This window comes from Macaca nemestrina, chromosome 1 (assembly GCF_043159975.1).
Source record: "Macaca nemestrina isolate mMacNem1 chromosome 1, mMacNem.hap1, whole genome shotgun sequence".
NCBI lineage: Eukaryota > Metazoa > Chordata > Mammalia > Primates > Cercopithecidae > Macaca > Macaca nemestrina.
The window spans coordinates 232,831-254,129 of record NC_092125.1 but is presented as its reverse complement, the minus strand read 5'-3'; the positions used below and the strand labels follow the sequence as shown (position 1 = coordinate 254,129).

The 21,299-nt window shown below is 38.3% G+C and overlaps 1 long non-coding RNA gene across 3 annotated transcripts; it reads right to left on the bottom strand.

The window, feature by feature from the left end:
• Positions 1-9,582: 9,582 nt before the first annotated feature.
• On the bottom strand, positions 9,583-19,175 carry LOC105463336 (uncharacterized). Of its 3 annotated transcripts, none has more exons than XR_976269.3 (3): positions 19,020-19,157; positions 15,319-15,451; positions 9,583-10,526 (listed from the first exon to the last, which is right to left on the bottom strand). It is a non-coding gene; the product is annotated as an uncharacterized lncRNA (long non-coding RNA). The 3 variants fall into 3 exon arrangements; XR_976270.3 differs by having other exon boundaries at positions 10,389-10,526; positions 19,120-19,175; XR_011609871.1 differs by having other exon boundaries at positions 10,393-10,526; positions 15,294-15,451; positions 19,120-19,175.
• Positions 19,176-21,299: the final 2,124 nt, after the last annotated feature.

Sequence of the window (21,299 nt, the reverse complement as noted above, 5' to 3'; positions counted from 1 at the left end):
GGGTCCCAATTACTCCTTCATCTTCACATCCATCCCTGGGGTCTCATCCACATCCCACCACAGGTACCCAGAGTGCTGCTGCATAAAGACACAACTTAGATCTATTATAGCAGTGCAGCTGTGACCCTGGCACCTGAGCCTATGCAGCCCCTTATACCCCGTGGAGCCGGAAGACTGGTGTGTGTGCTCCCCAGACCCTGAAAGCCACCTGCCCAGGCTTTTGCTGCTTCTGCTGGAGAACACATCCACTCTAGTAGTAGTGTCATCCCACACCTGCACATACTGCCCAAGGGCCAAAGGAATGGCCTGCCCAGAGCCTGCCATCACCAACACCAGCACCCATGAATGCCACCCTTGGGATAAAGACTGACAGTAAAGGGATGGAAAATAATACTCCATGCAAATGAAAATCAAACGCATCCAAGAATAGCTAATATTTGTATCAGACAAAATAGACTTAAAGTCAAAAAACATAAAAACAGACAAAGAAAATCATTAAATAATTATGAAGAAAGAAATTTAGCAAGAAGGTATAACAATTATATACGCACCCAACACTGGAGCACCAATGTGAAGCAAATATAATTAGAGCTAAAGGGAGAGATAGACCCCGATGTAATAATAGTTGGAGACTTTGTGAAAGGAAAATAAGTCTTGGGGCCCCAAAATCACTAAGCTAAAGGGAAAAGTCAAGCTGGGAACTGCTTAGGGCAAACCTGCCTCTTATTCTATTCAGTCACCCCTCTGCTCACTGAGATAAATGCATATCTGATTGCATTTGGTCTTTGGAGAGGCTAGTCAGAAACTCAAAAGAATGTAACCATTTGTCTTTATCTACCTATGACCTGGGAGCTCTCTCCCTGCTTCAAGTTGTCCCATCTTTGCTTTTGAGTTGTCCTGTCTTTCCAGACTGAACCAATGTTAATCTTACATATGACATGAGATTGATGTCTCATGTCTCCCTAAAATGTATAAAACCAAACTGTGCTTTGAGCACCTTGGGCACATATCCTCAGGACCTCCTGAGGCTGTGTCATGGGTGTGCATCGTCAACCTTGGCAAATGAACTTTTAAAATTAACTGAGACCTGTCTCAGATATTCAGGATTCACATTTTGTTAACCATGAAGGGATTCTGAATGGAGATGCCCCTTGACCTTTGACAAATCTCCTATTGGTGCTTGGTACCAGCATGAGCTAACTTTGTGGCTCAAACTAATAGGACAATTTGCTGAGGTGTGGGAGCACCCCCTCCAGATGATACAGGGGCTAGAAGAAAATTATTTAGGCAGTTAATGAGGGTAAGAGAGTCCTCAGCAAGGTTTCCCTTTTAATAAAAAGCAGACCACAAATCATTTCTTTTCTAACAAAGAGCAACCTGAAAAATCAAGCTGCAGACATAGAAAAGCAAGCTAGAAGCTTGCATGGGTGAATGTTGGCAGTTGTACCAATAGGAAAAGGCTACCTGGGGGCCAGGCATGTTCAACATGGAGGCTCCATCTTCCCTTTTCTTTGTCAACCACATGTACAGTAAAGGAACAGACAACATGGTGCCAGCCAGGTAGAGGACCCATCTGCACAATAAAAGATTAGGATGGGGCAACCAGCTTCTTTGTGTACTATGTAAATGGCACACCTGCTCCTACCAATCTCTCATCCCCTGTGTAAATCACACTATGCTTTCTCAAGCTAATCCATAAAACCATGTGCATTTCATCATGAAACCAGAAGGCCCACTTGGAACCCCTTCTCTCTCTGGAGAGAGTTTTTTTCTTTCTCTAGCCTATTAAACTTCCACAGTTAACCTCACTCTAGTGTGTTCGTGTCCTTGATTTCCTTGGTGTCAGGCAACAAACCTCAGGTATTACCCTAGGCAAACAATACTGCTTCACAGAGAATACCTGATCTCCCAAAATTTGGTTAAGATCTAAAGTTTATTTTGCTGTACAACTCCACTTTTTGAAGTTTTACTTGCTTCCAACAAGGAAGGCAAGATTTCTTGCTTCCATGATGATGGAAGGCAGGTAATTCTTCTATGGAGTTTGAGCTCGCTCCCAACAGGGAAGATGAGTTTGAGTTTTTTTCCTGACTCTAGGGTGGTAGAAGGTGTCTTCAGTCTGATACCCATCCCTAAGTAAGTTAACAACCAGCTGTTCTTAATTTCTCTTTACCATTAGAGTGCCCAGTAATCATATTGTTGGGGATTCTTATTGTTTGTTTCAGACTTTCTTCCATCAGATTTGACCAACTCTACCTGACTTGGTCAAATCTGAGTGAGAATTTCAAATTATGGGTAACAAAGCCTCTCTAATTTGGCTAAAATTCCTCTCCACTGCAAAAGAAGGGGAAAAAAAACCAAACACATGCTTGGTTTCTGAGCTTGCTTCCTGTCTTAAAAAACAAATATTTTTTCATTTACTTTTCTTTCACACTATACCTCACTCCCCCTTTGCCATATGCAGTACTACAAAATCTAGAGAAGACTTCTAGTGACTCGAACCCCTTTAAAGAATTCAGAACAAAGGCACCATTCACCCCTTTGGGGGTATTTTTTGGTAAGAAGCTTAAAGAGAAATAATTTTATATGAGAAAGAATCTTGTATGGTATATTTAGTCCTAGAATAAAATTACTGGTTGGTTGTTTAAGAAAGAGGGATATTCAGAACTAAAAAAAAAAAAAAAAGAATCAGAATATTCAAGCATGTCGTGAATGGTCTGCATAAGTCACAGTAAGATGATTTATTTTAAAAAAAACTGTTTTATGATCAAGTTGTCTATTAATTAAAAGAAAATTATAATAGTCTATCTAGAGATTGGGCTTGATGTAAAAAAAGAAAACACACACTAATTGTTAGAATAATAAATTTTTCTTAGGGGACTGATTTACTCTCAATTATAAAAGATTTTAATTTTTTTAACCAGAAGTTCAAATTGTATTGCATCTTGCCATTTTTGGTTCATCATGAAACCAGAAGACCCACTTGGAACCCCTTATCTCTCTGGAGAGTTTTTTTCTTTCTCTAGCCTATTAAACTTCCACACTTAACTTCACTCTGGCGTGTTCATGTCCTTGATTTCCTTGGTGTCAGGCAACAAATCTCGGGTATTACCCCAGACAAACAATACTGCTTCACAGAGAATACCTGATCTCCCAAAATTTGGTTAAGATCTAAAGTTTATTTTGCTTTAAAATACTATTCCTATTTCTCACTTTTAAAGGGTGAGAAATAGTAATGCTCTCCAGCTCATTTTTCTATTTACATAAGTTCTTTTCCTCAAGTTCTTTTTGTTGTGGCCTGATGCTAACAATGTTTTCCTAAAGGTCTAAAGGAAATGTTTTCTTCCAACATAATGTGTGCAGTGCAGGTCTTTTCTTTTGCCTTTTGGTAATTGTCATAACAGATTTTAGGGTTTATCAAAACAATTCCTATGCCATTATTATTATTATTTTTTGTTTGCTTGGGGGGAAAACTGAAATTAAATTTTTTTATTTAAGGTTATTACATTTGTGGGTCTTTCTGTATGGGCTTTTAGAGTCATTGTGACATTGAGTTACAGGGCTTTGACCCCTGGGTCTAAAAAGGATACCAAGTTCTGCTAAATCTTAAACACTGACAGCAGTTAAAGCCTCATCTTCAGGCCTGGTAAAAGAAGCCAATCAAAATAAACTGCAATCCAGAGACACAAGGCCAGAAATTAAAGCTATTCAGCTCCTTAAGGCCCAGGGGCTATCGTGGAAGAGATGGGCATGTGAAATTGTAAGGGGTGATTTGAAAGATATAACAAGTTCAGTTTTTCTATAAATTAATCCTTAATGTCAAAGTCACACTGATGCAAGACCGGCATATGCCCCCTGCGTCAGATTAACGAGGTTTTCCTGAAGCATTAACTGACTCTTTAATAAAGGTTATAAATGTTATAAAAGACTTACGGAAGTTATATCTTATGATCAAGACTAAAATTTTATAGATTGTTTATAAAATTTTAAGAAACAAATTTAATTGGCTTAATGCTATTTTTATTAGGGCTTACTATTTGGGAAATTGAGTCTCCTCTCTCAAAGAATGAAGATTTTCACTTTTTTTTGAAATCCTTGAGTTATCACTTTGGTCAAATAAATGACTTATTTTACAATGACCTTTAATATCAAGTGTTTTAAATTTTTGATATTGGACAAACTTTCCAAAATCAAGACATAAATTATGTCTTTTTCTGACTTAATCCTTTAAGATGTTAGTTTCCCTAAAGTTTAAAAATGACAAAATTTGACATATTTGGAATAAACTATAAGCATTATATATAAGCATTATATATAAAAATAAAATATAGGAAACATTGTCAAATAAAATGGTATTTAAATTTCTTTGACCTACATTTGTATAAATATGTTATTGGTATGTATTCCAAAATTATGGGAAACTCCTATAATTCTTATATGAATTAGTGTACATTATTAGTAATAATTATAATTGTTATGTTAAATTATCATGTGCCACAAAGGTAACAACTTTCCTTGTCTATTGTATCTTTGACTATGGCTGCCCTAAAACATTTTGTCATCCATGGACAATTGTCTTGTTTTTGTCCTCTTTAAAAGGTGGTTTTAAAATCAGCTACAAAATTCTAACAGGTGCTCTTGCATACAAGTTTCTGATAACTTTGGAGATTGTGACATCAGAATTGAAGAAAAACATTTAGGACTTATGGAGAACCGAAATGTTCATGACTATCAAGCAGAATAGGAATTAACTACATAGGGTAAACTAATAGAAGACTAAAGTAATCTTTTTGACTTATGCTTAAAATGTTGCTGATTCTTTGTTTTATTTTTTCAGTGGCAAAGAAACTTTTCTTTTGAGCTACTGACAGCTTTTAACAATTTAGTATACTCCTATGAACAAAATTTAGAATATATTTGTTTCTGTCTACCTGATTTATCCAGAATTTGGAAACTATTTGTGAGTATCTTTAACTCATGTCAAAACAGTTATTTGCATAAGTGCATAAGAATCTGTTTTTATTTATAACAGGACACAATAACAGAAACTGGTTATTTTATGAAGGCTTTGGCTGGAATGGTGTGCTTTCCTTTAAGGAATCAAACTTGACTTATGGAGCCAATAAAAGCTGCTTGGGAAAACTGGCCTCATACCTTGTCTACACAGTCCCTGTACAGGATTCCTGACCTGTAGTAAGTAAAGCATGTCACTTTCTGACAGGCCCAGGAGCCCCAAGTTTATCTTAGAATGTCAAGAGTAAAAGAATTTACCCAACTCATAGGTACTTGATGCTACAAACTCACAGCTGGGCTTGGCTTTAAAAAAAGTCTTATTTGAGACCCCTTCTATGGAACAAAGTTCCATCAAAGCCAACTTAAAAGCCTGTGTAAAAAAAAAAAAATTATTCTTGCTGTACTTTATACAAATAATTAGGCCAAGTATAATAAAGCAAATTAATCCTACCATGATTTGTCTTTAGTAAAAGTGGGAAACTGGAGAGAGAAAAATTATATTTCAAAAACTATAGTACAACTGTTGTTAGAGTCTAGTCTTGCCTAATGTTTTTCCATTTTTATTATTTTCTACAATTAAGAATGAATTCTAATGTTTCTGGGCTGTAAGTCTTCAAAATGTTTTCAATTTTTTTTCTTCTTTTTCCCCCATTTTTCCTAATTTGGAGTCACTGAAAACTAAGCTGTACTTTCATAAAGCCCTGTGAACTGAAGCTAGACAAGTTAAACTTTAGAAGAAAATAACAGTGACCTATTTGCATACATAACCCACTTTCATACCTGCAGACTAACATATAGACTTCAGAGTAATGTGGTCTATATCAATTTTCCAGGATTGTTCTTTTGTTGTTGTTTTTCTCCCTTTCTCTCCCTATTTTCCCTTCATAGAACATGAGACTTCACAATCTGCCAAAAATGAATTTTCCTAATAACTCAGGACCTACCCATCTAAGAATAAACCATCCTAGCAATGAGAGATCAGACAAAACCTGAGGACAAAGACTCATTCTCTTCTAATGTGCTTTCTACAAAAGATTTTGAGAAATAAAAGGGAGAAAATGTGAAAGGAAAATAAATCTAAACGTGAAAGGAAAATAAATCTAAATGTGAAAAAATAAATCTAAATGTGAAAGGAAAATAAAATCTAAATGTGAAAGGAATATAAATCTTGAGGCTGCAAAATCACTAAGCTGGGAACTGCTTAGGGCAAACCTGCCTTCCATTCAATTCGAAGTCACCCTCTTCTCACTGAGATAAATGCATATCTGATTGCCTCCTTTTGAGAGGCTAATCAGAAACCCAAAAGAATGCAACCTTTTGTCTCTCATCTGCCCATGACCTGGAGGCTCCCTCCATGATTTGAGTTGTCCTGCCTTTTCAGACCAAACCAAGGTTTCATCTTACATATGCTGAATGATGTCTTATGTCTCCCTAAAATGTATAAAACCAAACTGTGCTTGACCACCTTGGGCACATGTTGTCAGGACCTCCTGAGGCTGTGTCATAGGTGTGCATCCTCAGCTTTGGCAAAATAAACTTTCTAAATTAACTGAGACCTGTCCCAGATATTCAGGGTTCACAACTTCAACACTTCACTTTCATCACTGTAAAAATTAAGCAGAAAGTCAACCAAAAAAAATCAGATTTAAACTACACCATAGACCAAATGGACCTAACAGACATTAACAGAACTTTTTATCCAACATCTGCAAAATACACATTCTTCTCATCAGCACATAGAACATTCTCCAGGATAGACCATAGGTTAGGCCACAAAAAAAAAAACTCAACGCTTTTTAAAAATCAAAACCATATCAAGTATCTTCTCAGATCGCAAAGGAATAAAACTAGAAATCAACATAAAAAAGTTTTTGGAATCTGTAAAAACACATCAAAAAAGTAAAAAGATTTCAATTACACAATCTAACAATTCACCTCAAGGAACTAGAAAAGGAACAACCAACCAATCCAAATATCAGTAGTAGGAAATAAATAATAAGGATCAGAGTAGAACTAAACAAAATAGAGACAAAAACAAACAATGCAACAAAATAAAAAGTTTTTTTTTTTGAAATAACAAAATCAACAAGCCATTTTCTAGAGTAACTAAGAAAGAAAAGAGACTGGGCATGTTGGCTCATGCCTGTAATCCCAGCACTTTGGGAGGCCAAAGTGAAAGGATTGCTTGAAGCCAGGATTTCAAGACCAGCTTAGGCAGTAAAGTGAGACATCCATCTTTGCAAAAAAAATTTTAATCAGCAAGGCATGGTGGCTCATGCCTCTAGTCCCAGCTATTCAGGAGGCTGAGGTGGGGTTCAAGGCTGCAGTGAGAAATGATTGAACCACTGCACTCCCTTCTGAAAAACAGTGAGAACCCATCTTAAAAAAAAAAAGAAAAGAAAAGAAATAGAAGGACCAAGTAAATAAAAACAGAAACAAAAAAGAAGACATTATAACTGATACCACAACTGAACTAGAAATGATCATTAGAGACTATTATGAACAACTACATACCAACAAATTGAAAGGCCTAGAAGAAATGGATAGATTTTTGGACACATATAAGCTTCCAAAATTGAACCATGATGAAACAGAAAGCTAGAACAGACTGACAATAAGTAATGAGACCAAAGCAGTAATTAAAAGTTTCCGATCAAGGCTGAAGTAGGAGGATCGCTTGAGCCCAGAAGTTCAAGGCTTCCAGGAGCTACAATCATGCCACTGCATTGCAGCCTGGATGACAGAGCAAGATCCTGTCTCTATTTTTTATAAAAGAAATCCCATCAAAGAACTCAGGACTGAATGACTTCACTGTTCAGTTCTACCAAATTTTAAAGAAAAACTGATGCAGTTCTTCTCCAACTATTTCAAAAAACTGATGAGAAAAAAAATCTTTACTAACTCATTCTACGAAGTCAGCATTATACTGATACCAAAACCAGAAAAGGACACATATATATACACACACACACACACACACCCCTCAAAGAAAACCGCAGGCTGATATCCATCATACAGGAATGGATCAACCTATGCAAATCAATAAATGTGATATATCACATCAACAGAATGAAAATCCATATGATCATCTCAATAGACACAGAAAAAACTCTGATAAAATTCAACATTTCTTCATGATAAAAACTCTAAACAAATATGATACAGAAGGAACACACCCCAATACAATGTCTATATATGACAAATCAACAACTAAAATCATATTGAACAGGAAAAAGCTTTTTCTCTAAGAACTGGAACAAGACAAGAATACCTACTTTCACCATTTTTATTCAACATACTACTGAAAGTTCTAGCTAATCAGGCAAGAGAAGAAATAAAGGCACACAAATTGGAAAAGAAGAAATCAAATTGTCCCTCTTTGCAGATAATGTGATCTTGTATATATAAAAAAAAATAAGAACCCTGCAAAAAAAAAAAACAAACCCTTAGAACTGATAAATTCAGTAAAGTTGCTGAATACAAAATCAACATACAAAAATCAGTAGCATTTTTATATACCCAATAACTAACTAGATGAAAAAATCAAGAAAGCACCCTCTTTTCCAATAACTACAAAAGAAATAAAATACCTAGGAACAAATTTAACCCAGGAGGTGGAAGATCTCCACAATGAAAACTACAAAGCACTGAAAGAAATTGAAAAGGACACACACATACACAAAATGAAAAGGGATTCAACCCTCCTAAATTGGAAGAATTGATATTGTTCCAATTTAGGAACAATACCCAAAACAACCTACAGATTGAAAAATACCAATGGCATTCCTCACAGAAACCGAAAACACAATCTTAAAATTTGTATGAAACCATAAAAGATCTTGAACAGCCAAAGCAATACTGAGTAAAAAGAACAAGCTGTAGGCATCACATCACCTGACTTCAAAATATACTATAAAGCTGTAGTAACCAAAACAACATGGTACTTGTATAAAAATGGATACATAAAGGTCAATGAAACAGAATGGAAAATCCAGAAATAAATCTATGCATTTATAGCCAACTTATTTTAAGAAAGGTGCCAAGAATATACGTTGGGGAAAGAACAGCCTCTTCAATAAGCAGTGCTGGGAAAACTGAATACCTCTATAAAGAAGAATGAAATGAGACCCCTACTTCTCACTATATACAAAAATTAACTCAAAATGGACTAAAGACTTAAAAGTAAGACCCAAAACTACTAGAAAAAAATAATAGGGGAAATAGATGAAGACATTGGCCTAGGCAATGATTTTATCAGCAAGACTTCAAAAGCACAAGCAACAAAAGCAAAAATAGACAAATAGCCTGTATCAAACTAAAAAGTTTCTGCACAGCAAAGAAAACAATCAACAAAGTGAAGAGACAATCTGTAGAATGGAAGAAAATATTTGCAAACCACTCGTTCTACAGCGGACTAATGTTCAGAATATAAAAGGAATTCAAATAACAACAACAATTATAATAATAATAGTCTGATTGAAAAGTGGTCAAAGGATCTGAATAAACGTTTTTCAGAAGAAGAAATATTCTTTTTTCTTTCTTTTAGGCAGTAAGATTTTTACTTACCCACCTTTCTGCTTTCTTTCAACATTATAAACATTATAAACCAAATTACTTTCTTTGTGACCCAGAGTTATGATAGGAACCATCTTGCTACAAAGTGGTAGCAGATATATGTCTGATTTTATGTTTTTATGGCCCCTCTCAATCTCTGGCTGTCACTTCTGTGTCCTTTCTCAGTTGTCCCTTAATAGTCTATTCTAACTCCTGTAAAACAGGGACAAATCTCATTGTTCAGATGTTTAAGAGAAGGCCCAGCCGTTAAGTCAGGTGCTCAGGAAAATACAAACAGTTCCTCATTGTTCTTCAGTATAGCTCCTTCCATCTGTCATGGTCTGAAGAACTACTGAACCAGTAAACCAAGCACGCGGGTATAAGTCCACAGACCAGGGGAAGGCCTAGATGGTAAAGTACTTGGGCTTTATGACTCCATGACCAACTTCCAGGCTAAGGAAGGACTGACTTAGTGAGCAATTCCAAGACCACTGAGCTCATAGTTTCCTGTGGATGTCTCCCTTGTACCTTCATCATGACCAGAGCTTGAGGGGGGCTTTTCAATTCCCCCTGCCACACTTGGAACAGTATGAGGGATGCAGTAGAGGTCAAAAACTAAGTGACCAGCCCCAGGGAGTCAATGGGGGACATTGACAAAACAATCACAAAGTTGGTGTCATTTGCTCTTAGAGAAGGGAGGCGGGGCCAGGCAAGGACAGCAGCTGGAAGGTGAAGGGCAGGCCTGGTTCTCAGTAGTGGTAGTCATCCAGCTTGAAGGGGCCATCACTGGACATGCCCAGGTACTGGGCCTGCTTCTCAGTCAGCTTGGTCAACTTCACATTTAGCTTGTGCAGGTGGACTTCAGCCACTGCCTCATCCAGCTTCTTGGGCAGGAAGTGAACCCCAAGTGGGTATTTGTCTAGGTGAATCCACAGCTCAATCTGCACCATCACCTGGCGTTCCTGAGGACAAAGAGAAATATAAAAGAATGGAAAACATATGATGGAAATAATTGAAGAAAACTTCCCTGGCCTTGCTAAAGACCTAGACATCCAAATACAAGAAGCTCAAAGAACACTTGGGAAATTCATCACAAAAAGATCATCACTGGGCACATTGTCATCAGGTTATCTAAAGTCAAGATGAAGGAAAAAATCTTAAGAGCTATGAGGCAAAAGCACCAGGTAACCTATAAGGGAAAAGCTTATCAGATTAACAGCAGATTTCTCAGCAGAAATGCTGCAAGCTAGTAGGGATTGGGGCTTTATCTTGAGCCTCCTTGAACAAACAATTATCAGCCAAGAATTTCATAACCAGCAAAACAAATAAAGGAAAGATACAGTCTTTTTCAGACAAACAAATGTTGAGAGAATTCACCACTACAAAGCCAGCACTACAAGAACTGCTAAAAGAAGCTCAAACTCTTGAAATAAGTCCTGGAAACACATCAAAACAGAACTTCTTTAATGCAAAAATCTCACAGGACCTATAAAACAAAAACTACAACAACAATAACAAAAACCACAAGGTATACAGGGAACAAATAGCACAATGAATGGAATAATACCTCACATCTCAAAATTAATGTTGGATGTAAATGGCCTAAATGTTCCACTTTAAAGATACAGAATTGCAGAATGGATAAGAATTTACCAACCAACTCTCTGATGTCTTCAAGAGAATCACCTAACACATAAGGACTCACATAAACTTAGAAAAAGACATTCCATGCAAATGGACACCAAAAGTGAGCAGGAGTAACTATTCCTATATTAGACAAAACAAATCTTAAAGCAACAGCAGTTAAAAAAGACCAAGAGGGACTTTATATAATGATAAAAGGCCTTGTCCAATGGGAAAATATCACAATTCTAAATATATATGCACCTAAACCTGGAACTCCCAAATTTACAAAACAATTCCTACTAGACCTAAGAAATGAGATGGAAAGCAACACAATAATAGTGAGGGACTTTAGTACTCAACTGACAGCACTACGCAGTCATCAAGAAGAAATTCAGCAAAGAAACAATGAATTTACACTATACCCTGGAACAAATGAACTTAACAAATATTTGCAGAACATTCTACCCAACAACTGCAGAATATATATACTATTCATCAGTGCATGGAACTTTCTCCAAAATAGACCATATGATAGGCCATAAAACAAGTCTCAATAAATTTAAGAAAATTGAAATTATATAAAGTACCCTGTCAAACCACAGTGGAATAAAACTGAAAATACACTCCAAAAGGAACTTTCAAAACCACACAAATACATGAAAATTACATAACCTGCTCCTGAATGATCACTGGGTCAACAATGAAACCAAGAGGGAAATTAAAAAATTACTTGAATGGAATAATAATAGTGACACAACCTATCAAAACTTCTGGGATACAGCTAAGGCACTCCTAAGAGGATAGTTCATAGCCTTAAATACCTACATCAAAAAGCCTGAAAGAGTATAAATAGACCATCTAAAGTCACACCTCAAAGAACTAGAGAAACAAGAACAAACCAAATCCAAACCCAGCAGAAGAAAGGAAATAGCAATGATTAGGGCAGAACTAAATGAAATTGAAACAAACAAAAAGAAATACAAGAGATAAATAACACAAAAAGCTGGTTCTTTGAAAAGATGAATAAAATTGATAGACCTTTAGCAAGATTAACCAAGAAAAGAAGAAAGAAGATTCAAATAAGCTCAATTAGAAATGAAATGGGAAATATTACAACCAACACCACAGAAATACAAAAGATCATTCAAGGCTACTGTGGACATCTTTACATGCATAAAATGGAAAACCTACAGAAGATGGATGAATTTCTGGAAAGATACAACCCTCCTAGCTTAAATCAGAAAGGATTAAAAACCCTGAACAGACGAATAACAAAAAGTGAGATTAAAATGGTAATAAAAAAAATTACCAACCAAAAAACTCCAGGACCAAATGAATTCACAGCTGAATTCTACGAGACATTCAAAGAAGAAATAATACCAATCTTATTGAAACAATTCCACAATATCAAAAAATTGGGAAATCCTCCCTAAATCATTCTATGAAGCCAGTGTCACCCTAATACCAAACCAGGAAAGGACATAGCAAAAAAAGAAAACTACAGACCAATATCCCTAATGAACACAGATGCAAAAATATTTAATAAAGTACTAGCTAATCAAATCCAACAACATATCAAAAAGATAATCCACCATGATCAAGTGGGTTTCATAGGCAGGGATGGTTTAATATAGGCAAGCCAATAAATGTGATATACCACATAAACAGAACTAAAAACAAAAATTACATGATTATCTCAATCGATGCAGAAAAAGCATTTGACAAAATCCAGCATCCCTTCATGATTAAAACCCTCAGAAAAATCAGCATCAAAGAAATATACCTCAATGTAATAAAAGCCATCTATGACAAAGCCACAGCAAACATAATACTTAAAGGGGAGGAGTTGAAAGAATTCCCTCTGAGAACTAGAACAAGACAAGGATGCCCACTCTCACCACTTCTATTCAACATAGTACTGAAAGTCTTAGCCAGAGTAATCAGACAAGAGAAGGAAAGAAAGGGCATCCAAATCAGTAAAAGTCAAACTGTTACTGTTTGTTGATGATACAATTGATTACCTAAAAAATCCCTAAAGACTCCTCCAAGAAGGCTCAAAACTGATAAATGAATTCAATAAAGGTTCAGGATACAAAATTAATGTACACAAATCAGTAGCTCTGCTATACACCAACAGCAACAAAGCTGAGAATCAAATCAAAAACTCAACCCCTTTCATAATAGCTGCAAAAAATCAAATAAAATACTTAGGAATACACCTAACCAAAGATGTGAAAGACCTCTACAAGGAAAACTATAAAACATTGCTGAAAGTAATCATAGATGACACAAACAAATGAAAACACATCCCATGCTCATGGATGGGTAGAATCAATATTGTAAAAATGACCATACTGACAAAAACAATCTACAAATTCAATGCAATTCCCATCAAAATACCACCATACCACCATCATTCTTCACAGAACTAGAAAAAATAATCCTAAAATTTATATGAAACCAAAAAAGAGCCTGCATAGCCAAAGCAAGACTAAGGAAAAAAAAAAAAAAAATCCGGAGGTATCATATTACCTAATTTCAAACCATAAGACCACAGTGACCAAAATAGCATGGTACTAGTATAAAAATAGGAACATAGACCAACGGAACAGAATAGAGAGTCCAGAAATAAACACAAATATTTTCATCCAACTGATCTACGACAAAGCAAACAAAAACATAAAGTGGGGAAAGGACACCCTATTCAACAAATGATGCTGGAATAATTGACAACCCACATTTAGAAGTACGAAACTGGAGCCTTATCTCTCAATTTATGCAAAAATCAACTCTAGGTGGATCAAGGATTTAAATCTAAGACATGAAACTATGAAAGTTCTAGAAAATAACATCAGAAAAATTATTCTAGACATTGGCTTAAGCAAAGATTTCATGACAAAGAACCCAAAAGTAAATGCAATAAATACAAAGATAAATAGGAGGGACTTGGAGGGGCATGGTGGTTCATGCCTGTAATCCCAACACTTTAGGAGGCCAAGGTGGGCAGATCATGAGGTCGGTAGTTCAAGACCAGCCTGACCAACATGGTGAAACCCCGTCTCTACTAAAAATACAAAAAGTAGCCGGGCGTGGTGGTGCACGCCTGTAATCGCAGCTACTCAAGAGGCTGAGGCAGGAGAATTGCTTGAACCCAGGAGTCAGAAGTTGCAATGAGCCGAGATAGTGCCATTGCACTCCAGCCTGGGTGACAGAGCAATACTCCATCTCAAACAAACAAACAAAACAAAACAAAACAAAAACTCTTAAAAGAAAAGATGGGGTTAAATTTTTATGACCTTAGATTTAACATATTCTTAAATATGACACCAAAAGCACAAGGAACAACAAAAATTTCCTTGAAGAATTGGACTTCATCAAAATTTAAAACTTTGTGCATCAAAGAATACTATTGACAGTAAAAGGAACCCACTGAATGGGAGAAAATATTTGCAAATCACATATTACAAGGGTCTAATATCTATAATACGTAAATAATTTTTACAAGCCAATAACAAAACGGCAAATAAACCAATTTTAAAAGGAGCAAATGATTTGAATAAACATTTCTCCAAAGAATATATACAAATGGCTAACAAGCACATGACGGAGTTTTCAACATTATTAATTGATAAATGCAAATCAACACAACTGTCACAGGCGGAGGGTGTCCAGGTTCTTGGTGTTTTGAATGAAGAATTGGACAAAACACATAAACAAAGCAAGGAAGGAATGAAGGAATTTACTGAAAATGAAAGTACACTCCACAGTGTGGGAGTGGCCCAAGCATAGGGGCTCAAGGGCCCCGTTACAGATTTTTGAGGAGTTTAAATACCCTCTAGAGGATTGCATTGGTTACTTCAGGTACACCCTATGCAAATGGAGAGGATAAGTTACAAAGTTAGTTACTTGGCCTGCACTCTGGAAAGGATATTTCCTGTCATAGCTAAGTGTGAATTGGCCTTATGTTCTCTGCACCCATGCCCTATTTTCCTGCCTCATCTCCACCTGAGAAATGTGATCCCCATAAATCTTTATAGGAGGCAGAGGGAACAATGGTATTTTTTCTGTAACTGCTTCATGCTGGCTTGGGGCATCATCCCTACCTATTGGGGATCACGGAACTCTCACCCTGCTCTGTCTAGTGGTGGCAGGGTAGCTCTTTCATGGCCAGCAGTGGTGTCTTCACCTGGCAGTGGTATCTTCACCTGGAACTGGCTGGAACCTTTGTTGCATGATCATCTGAAGCTTGATGGTCTCTAGGCTAGAAGAAATGAATTCGATTAAAAAATTTAATGGGAACTTTAGGGGTTGGATACCTATGCTGTCAGGAATGTTTGTTATAGAGATTTGAAGGAGAAAAACAAAACCTGGTCTGTTCTAGAATCTATGCATTTCCTTAAAATCTTAGCACAGATAACTCCAGTTTGATTTGGTTTGGTTTGGTTTGGTCCGTTGGGGCTTAGTAAATGAGCTTAGTCCAAAACAACGGCCTCCCAGAATTTTATTTTTTTTAATTCCCCCATTTTGGTCACACTCTCGTAGCCTCACTCTCAGGTACCATCATTTTGGGTTTCCACTCTCAGCACATTATTTATAGGTTATGGTACCCTCATGGCTGTGCATTTCTTTCAGCTCTTGTCATTCCAATTGAAGAGAGATCATATGACATTCTAGATATGGCTACATGCAAGCATTTAAAACCTTTGAGAGAATACAGTGCACCAGGGAGACTATTATTATGACTATTGGGAGGATAACACGAAGAGTTTGGAGTATACTCTTTACCCAAGGTCCCCATAAACCAAACCTCCTAAAATCAAATAAACCAAAGAATGGGATAAAGAGTTTATTCACTTGACTAAGCATTTTTTTTGTTCCCAAAACAAAGAAGCGAGAATATTCAAGCTGATGAATGTCCTAAATATCCTGACTTGCTCATTACACATTGTACGCATGTATCAAAATATCACATGCACTCTATAAACGTGTAAAATATCAGCAAAAACAACAATAAAAACAAGTGAGAGACACCTTTCTGGTCATATTATCAGTATAATGTTGTTTCCATGCCTATTACATCAAATTTTTTTTAAATGAGGGACATAAAAACTGAAGTCCAGTAGAAAAATAGATAAAATAAATCCAACAGAAGAGCAGGTAAAAGACATACATATATTGTATATAAAATCTTAATGGACTTCAAATATATGAAAAATGTTCAAACTCCATAATTAAAGAAATGCAAATTAAAACACCCTTGAAATGTGATTTCCCACCTGTCTGACCGGGAAATATTAAAATGTGAAATGGAACATTCTTTGGCAGATCTGCTCATACACTGCTGTTGGGAGTGCACAGGTCAGCACCATCTTTCCACGGGGGAATTTGGCAAACGTAACAAAACTACTTGTGCACTAATGACCCGCAACCCAACTTCCAGGAATCTTCTCTGAAGACACACCTTCCACGTTAGTGGTCGCAGAGGTCTGAGTTATACCGAGTTCTCCGGCATCCGCAGGCGCCCACAGGAGCTTCAGCTCTTGCTTCCTCAGGAGAAAGAACTCGGCTGAGGCGCGGGAAGCAGAAAAAGAGACTGAGGCAAGTTTCAGAGCAGGAGTGGAAGTTTATTTTAAAAGCCTTCGGAACAGGAAAGAAACGAAAATTTCCTTGGAAGAGACCCAAGGGGGCGCCTGAAGGTCCAAGAGAGAAAAAAGGGGGCCTTCAACCTCGATCCCAGAACGTTACAGACGCGCCTCCCTCCCACCATTCTTCCCTTTGGCCCGGCTTTCCGGCGCCCGGAGCGCGCCTCACCCTTGAAACTGGGCATGCGCAGTGTGTTCAGGGCGTTACACGCATGCGCTCTGAGGCTTTCTGGCTTTTTCCTGTGGCGTGGACCAGTAATGTCATACTTGACGTTTTTGTCTTCTTAATGTGCATGCCCAGGAAGTTTCTCTTCCCTGGGGCCTTCATTCAATGAACACGTCAATGTTTAACAGCTGTGGATCGTCAAGAGATTTTCCTCTCCATGGCTCTGGAATTACTATTTTTACACAGGCAGTTTGGTAATTGTCGAACCAGCACCTGACGTTTCTAGCGGGTGAGGGAGAACCCTCTCCTGCCCCACTCACGGCTGTCCACCTATAACAGTCAGCAGTAGAACAATACAAATGCCCAAGGGTATGCCTTGAAACATTGTCTGTGATCGCAAGATATTGGAGCAAACTAAAAGCCCATACAGTACAGAGCGGTTGCAAAGCCACACTGGATTCCTGTGACACACTGCAGAAGAATGGCAGACCCCATGAACAGAAGCAACAGATTTCCAGAATATACTGTGAAGTGAGAAAAGCGAAATTGCATAAGGGTAGTACCGTAGACTACTACTCAGGTGGGCCGCTCTTAATTGGTTGTTTTTACAAAGCTGAGATGACCAGCTGGAGTGATCTGCACAACAGACAGGCCAGGAGAAGCCCAAGTCCCCCAGGGCTCTTCCAGTGGTGGGAGTGTGCCCCCCGCAAAGTGTCGATGGAAGGACACGCCAGAAGCTGAGCCCTAAGGCATAGCGCACACACCATCCGCAACTCAGCCTGGGCCGTTCCCAAGCTCTCCGGAGTGCCCAGGCCCCAAAAGGGGTAGAAATGGAGGGTGGAAAATTCTATTGGCCAAGAACGTCTCTGACCTTCAGGAGGAGAATGAATGAATAAGCAAGCAAACAAATAAAAGCTAGAATCATCCAGGTAAAAAGTGACTAATTTAGCTTCTAGAGAAAAAAATATAAACGATTCAGTGTAAGAAATAAAAAAGACAAACTTTAGTGCTATGTTACAAGCACAGGGGAAGAAAAAGTGAAAGCGGGTGAGATGGGGTTGGAGAACACAAATGAGGCACTGAATTCCAAAAGAAAAAAGACAAATAGTGAGATGACCTGGAGGCAGGAAGAAAGACAGCTGGGAATCCACTCTCTGCCAACACCAGACTGAATATCCTGGGGGGCACAAGTACCTTGTAAACCAAAAATAAAATTCTAAGGCCCCCCAGCCATCTGAATGGACCTCTGGTCAGCCAGGGCTCTTTTAAAATGTAACCTGAGAGACTGTTTTAGGCTATGACAGGAAGTAGGGGTTGGACATGTCTCATTATACCTCTCCAGCATTAACATCAACACAGACTTTAAGTCTGATAAAAAACGGTTTACATCCTATTCTCTCTGAAGCCTACTACCTGAAGGTTTCCTCTGCAAATAGGAACTTGGATCTCCACAATCCTTTATCTTAACCCAGACATTCCTTCCTATGGATCCCAGGCCGTTAGCTACACTTAACAAATTGTCAACCAGAATATGTTTAAATTTACCTGTAGCCTGGAAACCCCCACTGTGAGTTGTCCCGCCTTTCCGAACCAAACCAAGGTACCTCTTAAATGTGTTTGATTGATGTCTCATGTCTCCCATAAATATGTAAAATCATGCTGTGCCCTAACCACCTTGGGCACATTTCTCAGGACCTCCTGAGGGCTGTGTCATGGGCCATGGTCACTCATATTTGGCTCATAATAAATCTTTTCAAACCCCAAGTCTGCCCCTCCATTGAAGAAGAAGTATGGCCGTCTCTAGGCCCCTAGGCCACTGTGTTCACTTGAAAACGAGTTCTCAAATTTTGTGTTGTCCCTTCCTGCCCAACTGGAAGCCCATAGAGGATGATATCCAAGCCTAAGTCCTCACTGTGGCTAAAAGGTTCTAAAGGAACAGAAGCTGAGAGGAACCTGAGGGGTCCTGAAATCACCATTTCACAGATCTGTAAGGAACTGGAGACAGAAGGAAGCAGACTCACCCAGGGCACCTAGCTGCCAGCACAGAGCTGCAACCACTCACTCAGGTCTTTCCCTGGGGTTCTGTGGTCAGGGAGAATTGTATGAAATCCCAGGACCTACCTCCCTGGCTGTGTGACCTTGGACAAGGCACTGACCTCTGCCAGGCTCAGTCTGCTCATCTGAACAACAGGGACATGTAATACCTACCTCCATGGGTTGTCATGGAAATAAAATATGGCACAAAGCCCATTACTCAAAGGGAGTATTGACTTCTACTACCATCGCAGCTGATACCATCATTGTAGGTAATAATACTGGGTTGACTCCAAGTCACACATAGTTGGGTGGGGCCTGTGCTCGTGTCTGGGGGAGTTTGTCAGTGTATCTTAGGGACTCTAAATCCCCTGATTCATGCTCCCTAGCCTTCACCTTTATGAACTCTTCCTGGTTTTCCCTCCTACCTTCTGGTTTAGCTTCCTTAAGAGCCCTCCCTCTCGGCAGCAACTATCCCCGTAAGATGTCAGCTGACAGTGATTAGAGTGTGACTCCCACTGAGGACTAGTTAATGGGAAATAGATGGCTCTTCAAGGGCCAAGAGAATGGCTGGAATTTGAGACTGACAGTCCCTACAGAAAGTGTGGGTGGCAGGGGGTCCCAATTTATTTGTGTTGGCCAAAGCCCACCAGCACTATTATTCTGTGCTTGTAACTTCTGCTGCTGGGGCTAGCAGTAGGAGACCCACCTCCTGCTTCAGGGTTAATGTGCAAGAGTCTGAAAGAGTCCCAACGCATCCTCATTCAAAACCTGCTCTGGTGATCATCCAGTACGATTTGCTGGCACTGTATTTCTTGAAGCCTCACTTTCCTCTGTAGCTTGGCTGGTTGGAGCACTTTTGGGGAAACCAGAAGCCCCAGAATCACTTGACACAAGTAGCTGCTTCCTCAAGTTTAAGAGCAACCCTGCCCTAAGTCCACTGCCCATTCTGCCTGGGACCTCCCTTCTCTGAACCCTCCTCACTCTTGTTCTCAGATCTAAAGCCAGATTTGGGTGCTTAAGGACTCGGCAAAACATTTCTAGGTTCACTTGTTGAGTTTAATATCTACATTGAAGATTTATTTCTGCATTCTCTATTCTATTCCATTGGTCTATTTGTCTGTTTGTGTGCTAGCACTATGCTGTTTGGGTTACTACAGCTTTATAGTATCTTTTGAAGCGAGGTGGTGTGATGACTCCAGCTTTGTTCTTTTTTCTCAGGATTGCTTTGGCTATATAGGGTCTTTTGTGGTTTCATATGAATTTAATTGCTTTTTCTATATCTGTGAAGAATGTCATTGGTATTTTGATGAGGATTGCATTGAATCTGTAGATTGCTTTGAGTAATACAGACACTTTAATAATATTAATTATTCCAGTCTATGAACACAGGATATCTTTCCATTTTTTTTCTGTGTCCTCTTTAATTTCTTTCATTAGTGTTTTATAGTTTTCATTGTAGAGCTCTTTCAACTCTTTGGTTAAATTCATCCGTAGGTGTTTTTTTATTGTTGTTGGTTTTGTTTTGTTTTTGTAGCTGTTATAAATTAAACTGCTTTTTTGATTTTTTTTCAGATTGTTCACTGTTAGCAAATGGAAATGCTACTGATTTTGCATATTGACTTTGTATCCTCCAACTTTACTGAGTTCATTTAGCAATTCTAACAGTTTTTGGCATGATCTTAAGATTTTTCTAAATATAAGATCACGCCGTCTGCAAACAAGGACAATTTGACTTTTTTTTTTTTTTTTTTTTTTTTTCCGGAGATGGAGTCTCGATCTCTCACCCAGGCTGGAGTGCAGTGGCACCATCTTGGCTCACTGCAAGCTCCGCCTCCTGGGTTTAGGCCATTCTCCTGCCTCAGCCTCCCAAGTAGCTGGGACTACAGGCACCTGCCACCATGCCTGGCTAATTTTTTTGTATTTTTTAGTAGAGACAGGGTTTCACCATGTTAGCCAGGATGGTCCCAATCTCCTGATCTCGTGATCTGCCCACCTCAGCATCCCAAAGTGCTGGGATTACAGGCATGAGCCACCGCACCCACCTGACTTATTTTTTTGCTATTTTGAATGTCCTTTGTTTCTTTCTCTTGTCTATTTGCTTGGGCTAGAACTTTCAGTACTGCATTGAATAAAAGTGGTGACAGTGAACATCCTTGTCTTGTACCAGATCTTAAAGGAAAGGCTGGATGTTAGTTGGATGTTAACTGTGGATTTGTCATATATTACCTTGATTGTTTTGAGGTGTGTTCCTTCTATACCCCATT